This window comes from Thermobia domestica, chromosome 1 (assembly GCF_964235325.1).
Source record: "Thermobia domestica chromosome 1, izTheDome1.hap1.1, whole genome shotgun sequence".
NCBI lineage: Eukaryota > Metazoa > Arthropoda > Insecta > Zygentoma > Lepismatidae > Thermobia > Thermobia domestica.
In genome coordinates, this window is record NC_137454.1 from 203,535,621 (window position 1) to 203,548,706 (window position 13,086).

General features: G+C 34.4%; 1 protein-coding gene across 4 annotated transcripts in view; it reads right to left on the minus strand.

Moving 5' to 3' along the window:
* The window catches only part of ec (ubiquitin specific peptidase echinus), a 217,475-nt gene that overhangs the window by 34,546 nt on the left and 169,843 nt on the right, over positions 1-13,086 (minus strand). The gene's annotated exons all lie outside the window — the stretch shown is intronic.

Below are 13,086 nucleotides of genomic sequence, written 5' to 3' on the forward strand. Positions count from 1 at the left end.
CGTGCAGAATCGTGAGCAGAAATAATGTCCAACTTTTTATAAAGGCTTCTTTTTATAGATCCAGATCACAACAAGCAGAACTTCCTTTGAAGACTCAACGTAACTGGCTTATCTGTGTACGTAGAGAAAGGAAACCCTTTATTCAAGAGACATAACTCTATTTGTTTATGTTAAAGAAATTTACAGCTACAATTGTGTGATAACGGGCAAAATACCTACCAACCAGCCATTTAAACGATAGATTATGTATACAGAACAAAACAAACAAACATATCCCGACTGTATAGTTAGTTTAGTGGCTATATTGCAGCCATAGACAGTAAGCTCAATAATTAAAAGGGCGAGTGAAACGCATGTACTAATAATTCTATTAAAATATAAAAGCTGTGATGCTGTCTTTTTAGTCTAAAAGCATTTTATGTCATTTTATTGATGATACTCTAGAGTTAGATCACTCCACTAATAACATACTGTAAATGTGTAAAGGTACACAGTAGGAACCAAGTTACTGCGAGAAGGAACAAAGAAAATCACGCCCGATGTACCAGAAGAAATTACGAAAAATGAAGTGAGGAGTAGGGAGGAATTATGAATATCACAGTTAAACAAAACATTCGTAATGATATTCACTGATCAAAACAACACGAACCTGGACAGGGATAGCTGACATAATCTTTCAATTTTTCTTTCTCTCCCTCCTTCTCCGTCTCTCTGTGATCGCAAGTAAGGTAGAAAAAAGCTATTTTTTTCCGCATGATCGATAACTGAACAGCAGCTAAGAACAAAATAGAAAAAAAAGTGATATAGGACCTAGTCACTGGAGACATGATCCAATTAAATAAATACACAAACAACTATAAATGAAACAAATTTACTATAAATCTTGAAGCAGAAAGTATAATCTAACTGACTGACAAGAGGGTGTGCGGTGTACAGCTCCACATATAGCTACTCTCGACTGACCCCAGGGAAACTTCCTTGGGGTTTTCCTACACAACTAGCACTCCGTCCAATCAGTCGATCAGAGTTTTAAAGAGACTCACTCAAATAATTTTATACATATTCATAAGCTAAATATATTTTGTTATACGCATTTTTATTATATTTATTGCATCATTCTGCATTAGAATATATATATATATATATATATATATATATATATATATATATATATATATATATATATATATATATATATATATATATATATATATATATATATTCTGTAATTTATGACAATAGGTCTTCAGGTGATATTCTGCTTCTGAAAACTCTCAATTCTTAGCTAATTTTGATTTTATGGATATAAATGTCTATCTTCTCTCTTTACTTTATTGGGAGACCCGGGTTCGATTCTCGGCGGAAGCTCCCACGGTTTGGATTCCAAGTTAATCAGTAGGTCCCGTCTCATATAGCCTCGCTGCTGAAAGGGACGTTAAACTCAAAAACTCAATCAATCAATCTCTTTACTTTATATGGAGCATTTTCTGTAGTAAACCATATCCATCAGTATTTAATAGGACAGTTTTCCTGTGTTTTCATGCGGCAGAACTACTGAGTACTTAACGGATGATGTTGATATAATATCAATCGAGTATTATTGTTCAGGAACTAGTTTTGTTAGAATATAGGACAGTATGTTTCGTCATCTTTTATCTTAACGCAGTTAGGGAAGGAGTAAAAAACGGATTGGGTGTGTCTAGCTAACAGCTTTTCCATTCAAGATAAAAGAGAAATCAGAATACTTAACAGAACGCGCTGATTCTGATTTGGAAACGCTCGTTGTAGCTGACGCTAAAATATCATAATAAATTATTTTATGCAATTTGCATTATTTAATTAAAAATAATAAACTTAATGAAGGATTGCAATGGTAGTAAAATATTATTGTTTCCCTTGTATATGTTTCGCTTATTCACTTCCGTCCTATATGTCTGTGCCTTCATTTCCACAGGTTTTATCCAAAAATGAACCTTTTGTCAAGATAATAATTACACTCATTGGCTCTACAAGCTGTCATACCCGGCACAATAGAATGTCTCACGGACAGAGGATGCTTACTGTCAAGAAATATAACAAGACAGCATTCTAATGGTTTTCCTGTGGTAAAATATTCCGGAGATAAATATCTCCCTGTAGAATGTCTGCAGCAGGACATTATGAAGCCAAGTTAGAAAAGAAACCACGTTAGCATATGGAATGCTACGAATTTATGTAAAAGAGAAGAATTTCAGGTACTAGAGGAGGAGATAGAAATTGCAAATATAGATGTACTCAAACTAGTGACTTAGTAGACTGGAAATAAACCCCCAAATATTACGATACATATTTTTTCGGCCCGCCGAAGAACCGAGGTTCTACAGGCACTCATTAGGTTCCTAACATGAAGAAAAGGGAGATGATGTTCAGGATAGCTTTTATAAAGGACTGGAGAAAATTCGATTGTTTTGAGAGATACATGAAACTAATCTTATATCACTTGAACGCAAAGATAGAAAAATAAGGTAGAAACGGGAACGTATTCATCTCAACTTACAATAACAAAGAACACAGTATTGACAAAATTTAAGAGTTTAATCGTCACGAACATATACAGTAAACCATCGATTTAACGGACTGACTGGGGTGAAAGAGAGTGCGTATAATTGGAAGTCCGATTATCGTGAATTGTGTTATGAAAAATATTTAACATAGGATATTACACTTGAAATTGTATATGTAGAGGCAACCTCGTGTACCAGAAGACTAAGATTCGCTACAAAATACAATAAACACAAAGAGCTGATCGAACTGACACTTGAAGCTGCACCTACGCAGGAATTATCATAAATACGACCCGAAGTTCCGGCTCGAACAAGCAGTGGTGGTGGTGGTACTGTTATTTAGCCATTGCTATATTACAATCGCATCCCTCTCCGGGTCTTTTAAAAATGTAGTCGATATTTTTGCCCCAACAGTTTCTTCCTCCCAACTACATTTGTTACATTAGTCAAATTCTCTCCGTTAAGTTCCAAGTTCATTCATTCGAAGTTCGTTAAACAGAGGATCTACTGCAATGACACCTCTAACCAAAATGCAAGATTAAATAATTGTGAAAACTTTCATTGAGCACAAGAAAATGTGTCAGAAGCAATGGTAACTTATGGCATAGATATAGAAGTTACCGTCACACAATTTTCTGAGGATTTATAAGTAATGTTTTGCATTCAATTTTTTAAACATCTATGTATTTACAAAGCACTAATAGTGCTTAATTTAGACATGTATCAGGTCCCCACCTCTTTACAAAACTATAATAATAATAATAATAATAATAATAATAATAATAATAATAATAATAATAATAATAATAATAATAATAATAATAATAATAATAATAATAATAATGGGAAGTTAATAAGCCAAATCATTGTCTATTGTTTTCTACTTTACACTTTAAGGAGTTCATCAATTCCTTAACAAAGATGGCTTAATATCATAAAATATCTGCTTGCACAAAGATTTGAATCCGAGATAACGCCTACCGAGGACACAAACGCTAACCAATCTGTAGACGAAAGAGCGAATTTACTGTACACAACTACTTTTCAGGGCTTCGCTGGCTCAGTGGTAGAGTGTTTACCTCTGATACGTGGGATCTCTAATTCGATTCCAGCATGCGACAAGGGAACTTTGCGGTGAAGACACACCGTGTTGTGTGGGGTTTCTCGGGATTCTCCAATTTCCTCCCACTTCCTCATTCAACCATATCAAAAATATCACCATCACCGTCTATATTAGCCTCGGTATCTAAGCGTGTGACGTTAAACTAAAAATATGTTTCATTATTTTTATTCTTGAGATCTTCATGGGAGTCGTCAAGTTCAACCTCTCCTAAAGGAATTTTGAGTATGGAATGCTGGGAAAACTGCCAATAATGTTGTGTAGTGAATAAAATTTCTCACCTAAATAATGCTGGTAGTGTATTTACCCTCTCTCTCGCATATTTCTGTTCGCTTTGACAGACATTCGCATCAGTATCATAATCATGGAAGATCCTCTCATATCCCAATAGTCACACACTTTATTGCGTAAAACATATTCAGAACCAAAATTTTAAATAATGATTACAAAAGCGGAGAAAACTAATAAAAATCCTGTTTTCTCTCTGTGTGTTTTCCAGTTACTCATGACAAAAAATTGTGGCATGCTAACCATCACAGGTATATTCTGTCCTATATAATTTTACCCCCTTCTTCGTGCGTTTTTCCTTATCTTCTTGGTTATGTAAATAGATATACAAACATAACGGAAATACGCCCGATGACGAATTGTGTATCTTTCACTAGAAAGAAAACCCTTACTTTCTCTTCAGGGGTGTTGTACTTCCGCTCTCCTGAGACTTATATCACGGATTTGTTTCCCTTAGCCCGTTCAATGGGAGTCACCTTGAACTATACTTGGAACCAGTGGCGTACACAGAATTTCATCAAGAGGGTTGAAACATTTATATATATTATAAATTCATAAATAATATTTAGCATATAACAATAATGTACTAAATTTATTTTTTCACATTTTGTTGAGAGGATTAAAACTCGAACACCCGTCATGTACACCACTGCTTGGAAGGATCATCCCACTGAGTAAAATCAGGAATATTAAAAACTAAGCCTGAAACTCTCTCTTTACCTTGGTTACAGAAAATTACGAAATTTCAGATCACAAACAAATGAAATCAGTCCAGTTATTCCAGATTAATTGCATTTTGAGTTAGTGTGTTTTCCATCCTCACGCAACACCAGGGTTAAAGTTCTATGTATCATAGAGTAAGCAATTTTATGCGTGACTGATTAAAATACTGGCTTTGTACTATTCTCAGTGGTTAATTCGTTGAAGGATAGTTTGCAAATGTATGAAACAACTATTTTCTTCGCTGAGTACTGTTGAATTTAACTTTATATATTGTGCACGATCAATACAACAACTTGTTTGAGGCTAGGTGAAGCCAATATTTAACCCTTTTCTGAGGCGGGTAATTGTGCAGGAAATGATTCGTAAATACTGAAGTTGAATCATTTTCTTTCTATTTCATGACCCTAAGGAAACCACCAAAAACTCTACAGCAAAAATGCAATAAAACGTCAAAAAAATACATTGGTATAAAATCTAGAAGTTTCCATTGATATTTGGCGATATTACCAATCACAATCCCAATATGAAAAAGCTTCGTGCACAAATAATCGCTGAAGACGATTGATTGGCTTGTCTCAGGTTTTCGTGGAGTCTTGGTCGCCTGCTGTACTCTTCTCAGAAAAAGTTCTCGTATGCCTCCAGGTTATCACATCAGCCTTTACCGGGAAGCAAAGACCTCGCTCGCCACTGACGTCACGAGTAAGCTGTAATTCTGGGCAGGTGTACCAACTGTTCACTCTTTCCGAACTTTACCGTCAAAACGGAAATGCAAGAATTCTATTAAAAGTGTAAAACACGTTATTTTCCTCGTATTGCATAAAAAAAAAAATAAAATGAAATAATGTTTCAATTCATCCCTATAAAACTATGCTTTGAACTACACTTCAGATGTGTTACTGTCTTTAATTTAAAATGGGAGCACGGCGCTTCATGATCGAATGCTTACTCAGATGCGAGAGGTCTTTGCGTCGATCTCAGACCATTTGAGTTTGTAGTGGACAACATAATGACCGTAGGTTTTCTCGGGTTTTTCCGTTTCCTCCCACATTCTCACTCCATTGATTTCTTTTCATATTTATTCAGTTCATTATTTTCATTTGCTCCCTTTTTTCTACAGGATATAACCGTTGCACGTTAAACCAGAAATTCCTTTTCTAAAAATCTACTGAGTGCTATAATGGGATATTAACGTAATACGAAATTCATTTTATTGTTGTAAATTTGTAGATTACATACGTTTCGGTTTGGCATACAATGGATCCCTTGTTTTCAACAATGACAAAATTGCCATCCTTTGGTTCCGTTTTTCACTCTTCCACTAAGACAAAAGGATTTTACTTTGTAGTTGGTTAGTATCCGTGCTCCGATGTAACATCACCAAGCTAAAAGTTTTCTAGACTAAGCCGTTTAGAAGAAGTAAATAAAAACAGAAGAATGGATCTCCCATAATGTAAGTCAAGAGCATATATGTATTTTCTCAAAATACGTACTTTAATTAACTGTCAGTAAACAATGATACACTCTTCCAAAGTATTTTAATTGACAATAACTGCAAATAGTTCCCGACCCTATGAATTCGGAGTGGCCCCGCGTGCGTAGTGCGAGCGGTCCCAGGTTCGATTCCCGGTGGTGACACTCGGTCGAAAAAGTATAGAAAGCTTTTTCCAGGCCAACCATCCTGAATGAGGTTTTTCTCATTCACACTAGGCAAATGCCGGTGTAGTACCTAACTTATAGGTCCCAGGCCGCTTCCTTCCTTCCCCAATCCTTTCTTTCTTCCCTTTTCTCGGATAGTGTACTCGCCATAGATGCTGAAAGCCCAGAAATCTTAATCTTAATCCTGTGTCTTCGGAGCTTTAATTCTCTATGTTAGTCGCTGCCTCTGATCGCTATAGTTAGTTCTGGTTCCTGCACTTTCCGATGAGGCATGAAGAAAATATGTTAAACATCTTACTCCCTACAAGTTCTGCAAAACTCACAATTACATGCATAAATGGTTGCGTATGTTCAGATATAGTTCCATTGACAATTGTGAGATTTTTTTCAGTGATTGTTTCTCCGTGGTTCTACCAATTTAAAATTTAACTTTCTACAAAGCTACACCATCAATAGTCTTGACCGTAATGCAAAAGAGAGAGAGAGAGAGAGAGAGAAACTCCGGGATGTGTTGCATTTCGGTAACGTCATTGCATCTTGTAATAATGAAGCTCCGCTCAACGGGGTCTGTGAGGGATTTACAGGAATTGAGAAAAGTATCCGTCAGTCTATTCTACACCTTCAACAACGTCAGGAATGCTTGTAAACTATCATTTTTGCTAATAGTGTTCTGTAAATATAGCACTACAAGGTTACTATTTTTTGTCAACACTGTCAAAATGATCAGACTCCAAGTATCTGTATATATACACAGAAAACTTGCAAAACAACTCGGCAAACTAGCATAATATGACAATTCACATAAGTATAGTCATTGTTATGTCGCCACTCATGCCAGTGAAAAATAAGTCTAATTTTTTAAAACAAACATATTATTATTTATATAAACGTTATTCCAATTTGAAATTTTATATTAACTTTTAACATTTGACAGGAACCAGGATTAGGAGAATCGATTGTCTCTTGAGTGCCTATTTTATTATTATTATTATTATTGTTATTTTCTGAGTTTCCTGTTCGGATTTTTCTCTGGATTTCGGACGACTTTCTGAAAAATGAGACAGTCCAGTTTAAAACGTCTGAATATCCTACCCTAAGATCGTTTAAGTACGTACCTCTCAAATATAAGGTAACGTATTTTTGATGTCTAACGTGTTTGCTTCCAACACTGCGAAGTAACTGAGTGAGTACATATAAGCGCGTTAATTTCTTAAAATTGATAAAATTCTTATATCAAATCTTCTCAATACAAATTCCCCTCTGTGTATAAGAAAACTCAATACTGTAAAATGTAGAGAACAACAGGCCAAGCTTCCAACATGAAAGTTAACGAAAGCTCTCATGATACCTTTTCTTCTTTCATTCATTTCTACTTTTCATTCTTTTTACAAACAATGAAGATGTCTCTGATAGTAGTAGAAAGATGCTTCAAACAAAGACAATACGACTCATTGTAACTAATGAAGAAAGTCAATGACGTCAATCTGTAAGTTTTCTCTCTCTCTCTCTCTCTCTCCTCTTGGAAACAACTAGGAAGTTTCCACAAACATTCGTTCTTCCTGCAGTGAAAATTTTCGCAGATTCGTCAAATAACTCGTCAAAGGAAACAGTAGCACATATCTATTGCGGAAATTTCGCAGGTGTTGATATACACGTACAATTGAACGAAATTACTTATCTTCTATCGCGAAAAAAAAAATAAAGAAAAATCTACAAAAACAGAACTAGTATAAATAATTGGAATAAAATGTTGTCGAGGCTTTGCGTACGAAGGAAATTAATTCGTTTCCTATGTGAAGAAAAGTAGTATATTTTAAGATTTACGTTTGAACTTTAAAGTTCATAAAAAAAAGTAGCAAAAAAATTGATATTAAAACCTTTATGAGCAATTAATCTTTATTGTGCTTTATAGTTCATTTCAATAAATTCAAATACTTTAACTTAGACCTATTTTGTTTTCTCTTTTTCTGATTTATTAGTTTTAATCTTTATTAGTTTGAAAATGGGAAGCAGAATTTTCAAAAAAAAAAAAAAAAAAAAAAATTGAACTTGGAATTGTACCAAACAATTAAAAGATATATATACGGTAAGGCATACTTATTCCATTTTCCTAGTCATGTAAGTTTAATCCAATTAATCGATATGAGATTAAAAAGAGATCGGCACCTAATGTTTAATTATGTCTGTGAACGGGCCTCGGAAAATCCCAGGCGCCAGTTACTATGGATATAAATCTGGCACCTTATTTTCTTATGTTAATATTCCCAACTTATGAGCCTGGTTAACAACAAATAATGTTTCCAATATATATTTTACCAAACATGTTTAATTCCAGTAGTACATGTATAATTAATAATTTATACCAATAACTATAATTGAAGATCTGAACATAATATAAGTCTATATATTAAATTGGATTTATATTATTGCGGTACCTGGTTTTATGAACTGGCACCTAGGTCAGAAGAAAAAAAATTCGAACATTGGCTATGAATCTCTTATACTTAAGATATAATATTTATTCATTTTATACCTAAAAACATCGATAAATGATAAAGCACGAACTTCCTTGCCCGTACTCTTTCTTAGTAGAATGCTGGACTAATATACGTATATATTGAATCTCTGGTCCTGTAATGTTGATTTCACTACATTTCACCCTAGTCTTCTACTGTTGATTTCACTTGGCTTCATCCTGCCCTGTATTGTCGACTCCATTAGGTTTCATCCTGGTTAATATTTATACCAAAAATGATGGTATTCATGTATTGTTAATTGTTTTCTCCCTTTGAATGAAATGACGTATTAGTATGAGTAACTACATTCAATGATGATTAACAAATGGATTAATCACATAGTGCTGTTTAATTAGGGCTTACACTCTCACGAACTATAGAGTAACAGTTACAGCATGTACAATGATAAAAGTTTTTTTTTAACTGTGATAAAGACGGAGTCCTTTAGCGTTACAGAAAATAAAGAAAGGATACATTTCTAATTTTGAATTATCACATAATGTTGTCATATTATGTTTTTATTTTCGTAGATCTAATGCTATGCTGTAGTAAAGCAAACTCTTCCAGAGCTTCAATTCTAGCGTACAAAAGATTTCGCCCACAACACACATAGCGTACCAGGGACGTTCACAGCCTTACGGTCAATTATTTCAATCCTGAACACTTCTTTGGTGTAGTATGTTTAATGTTTAAAAATTAGCAGCTCCTCCTTGATTGTTAATAGAAGAGTAGGATAAGATTTTTTTTTTTTTAAAGGAGGAACGGACGAAAAGCTAAACAAATTTTTAAAAAATGACAAAACCATTTCCTAAAGCAATTTCCTGTTATTGTGAATTAAAGGCGTATCCAAAGTAAAAAAGTGACAGATGGTCTCTTTTACAATACCAGAGGTTTTGTTTTCAAGGTGAAGTCAGTCACACTTTGTGACAAATTAAGTGTGAAAAGTCTAACACCAAACTGCTTTATCACAATGAAAACAACAATAGGTCAGAACTGAAAATCATGAAAGTTCTTAAGTGGTAGCCGAAAACAAACCCAGCGAACACTGAAATCACATTGATTTTCTTTCAACACTCAAAAGAAGTTAACACATATCACAGTATGATGACACAATGGTCCTGTAAATGTTGTACGTGTGTGGTATTCGCTGAAAAATCCGAGATATTCTTAGTTTTTAAAAAAACAATGCTATAAAATACTATATACTAAAATGTGTAGAGCATTGTACTCATAGAATTTAAGAGATGTAATGAAACAGTCTTATTATTTATAGCTGATAAATAGGTTATGATCAGTAGTGTGATTTCACAAAATGAGAGCTTACTTGTGGTATGAGGACAGCGTACGCACCTTTGGCGTGGGAGACCTGGGTTCAATTCCCGACGGAGCTCACGTGCTTCGGATTCCACGTTAAGCTGTAGATTCTGTCTCATATAGAGCTTCTGCGGGACACTAAATTCAAATTCGATCTAATTCATAAAATGACTTATTTGAAATGAAATATTTAATTTTATGTCACACGTTATGTCTCCTAGGCTCGGCTTCAGGAGAGAGATGACTAATGAAAGAATTGATGAAGTGAGAATGTAGGAGAAAAATTAGAACTACGAGATAATCCATGGACACGATGCTATCCAGCACGAACTCGTGTTGCCAGGGATCAAACCAGGGACTCTATACATTAAGAGCAAGCACTCTACCACTGAGCCACCATGTTCCTTTTACCTTATTTCTTAGTTGTAGGCATGATCTAAAAAAACGTATTTCAATCTATTACAAGATAATATCTCATAGTATTCCAGTTCTAAATCGCGAAGTTCAAGTTCTCTATTTTTGCAGATATTTTGAAAAAAGACAGAAACTACAATGGCAGGAATTTTGCTGCAAATGGCTCTCCGTTATCAGTCCGACTTTCAACTATTTCTATTCTAAAGCTATGAAACTTCAATTTCGTGGTCAGAAGAGTTCTGTTGTAATGGCAGGCTACTTATTGTAAGTAGTATAGAACTGATTTTCACCAGTTTATTTACACATCATTGTTTCTATCTCGTGCCAGTTTACTGCTACAGCAGTCGCATTTGAATTACAGCTGCAATGTCTCGAAAGGAATCAAATTTGTTACTACACACTCGTCTCGCTCGATCCCTCCCCCCTTACTTCCGGTAACTACGTGAAATCTTACGTATAAGCAAGTGCCCAAACATCGTAGGGTTTAGGATAGAAAAGTAGCATGCAAGAGTTCATACAATTACCGTATGATTCATGCTACTACACACATATATATAGAACTAAATTCTTGTAAGAAACGATGGCTTAAATTGAATAAACAGACTCATTCTTTTTTTAATCTTATATTGCAGCAGAAATGTTTGTAATTCACTTTCACTGTCGAAAACTTAATCCATAGAATCACTCTGTTTAATGGATATGTAAGGTACAGAGAAGAGCACTTGCTTCTCTGCTATTGACTTCCGAATGTAACGCTATGTTTACTCCGTTCTACTCAGCGGAGTGTGAAAGCGTTAATTTCAACCATGTTTTTAAATGATGAATAGATATGAATTATTCACGCCTTTACGACTGCTAAAATTATTCCCGTGTGTATCCAATCATTTTATTACAAATTGGTATTTTTCTTTAGCCTGCACTCTTATTTCAGGAAACTTTTTTAAGTTAAAAGTTGTGCTGGATAATGCAAAGTGATTCGACGATGGTAAAGTTTAAAGGAGATGTGTAAAGATCGGTCATTTTTATTTTTTATATTTGTGCCTATGATGGTCATTATTAAAGTAAAACTGTTCATAAAGGCCAGTATATCGTATGAATATGAAGTTCAAGCATTAAACTTTACATCTAACTACGTAATATGTATATAAAGTATATTGTAACCAATCACACAAAGAACACCACAAACAAAGTATGATTGTTGATATTCTGCCATTTAGACGATTTTTCGAACTTGCAACAATAACTTTAATATGAGGAACTTCGTGAACCCCACTACACGAATCCAAGCTTATTAATTGTAGTCTTTACGGAAACAAGACGTATAATGACTCATGAAGCGCTTCATACTAAAATTGTTGTTGCAAGTTTGAAAAAGCGTCTCAACTGGTTAAATATCAACAAGCATGCTTTCTTTGTGGTGTTCTTTATGTGATTTGCTACAATATACTTTACATACATCTTACGTAGTTAGATGTGAAGTTTAATGCTTGAACTTCATATTTATACTATATACTAGCTTTTTATGAACACTTTTACTTTTTATGACTATCGTAGGTGGAAAAAGGCCGATCTTTACCCAATTCTTTTATACTTACCCATGATCTCGTACAACTTAAATCTTGTTTTCCTTCCTGAAAAAAAATCAAAATTATGTTTCAAAAAAATTCTCGTTTAAAATCTCACGGTTTGGCCCTTTCAACTAAAAGAGACGGATGACTAATGAAAGTGAATGACTATAGAATATTAGTAAAATGAGAATGTGAAAGGAAATGGGATAACCCCGACAAACCCCACGGATATAATGTTGTCCAGGTCGACTAAATGCTCGCTTGACTGAGGATTACACCAGGGACATCTTGTTTCAAATCTGAGCGCTCTACCACTGAGTGAGCTAGAATTCACCCATCAAAGTACAAATGTTTTCCATAAGCGAAAAGAAAATCTTATTACGTATAAAGTTTCGAAAATATTTGCAACTAATCGTCTGCCAATCTGCTTTTATTATTTTCTGAGAGAAAAAATGCGCATGAATATTTCTGAATCTAAAACCAATTTCCGCTCCAATTTGAAATTCTTTCTAAAAATCTACACAAGGGAATTAGGTTATGTTGAATGTTCTAATTACGTATTGCGAAATTATGACAATTACTTAGAATAATTGAAGACACTAAATATAAGAGTTTTACCGCGAATAAAAGTTGAAACGTACTAGCGGAAAACTTTGTGGTCAATAGTAATTTAATAGTAAGATACACGAGGTGAGTAAATTTAAGTTGTAACTGGTAAGTGAATAGGAAAGGTCATCCGAATTTCCATTAATACCATAAAAGCCCAAGAGTTAAATGTGAAAGTAAAGGCACTATACTTTCTTGAATATGGTTCTCATGGTGGTGATGTAGTCAATACCTTCTCTGGCCTCTTTACTTCTCCTTGGTTGCCATAAGTAACCACTTTAAAGAGGTTGGGTGAACATACGTAGGGAAATGCGCGTGGGGTTTATAGTATTCAAATT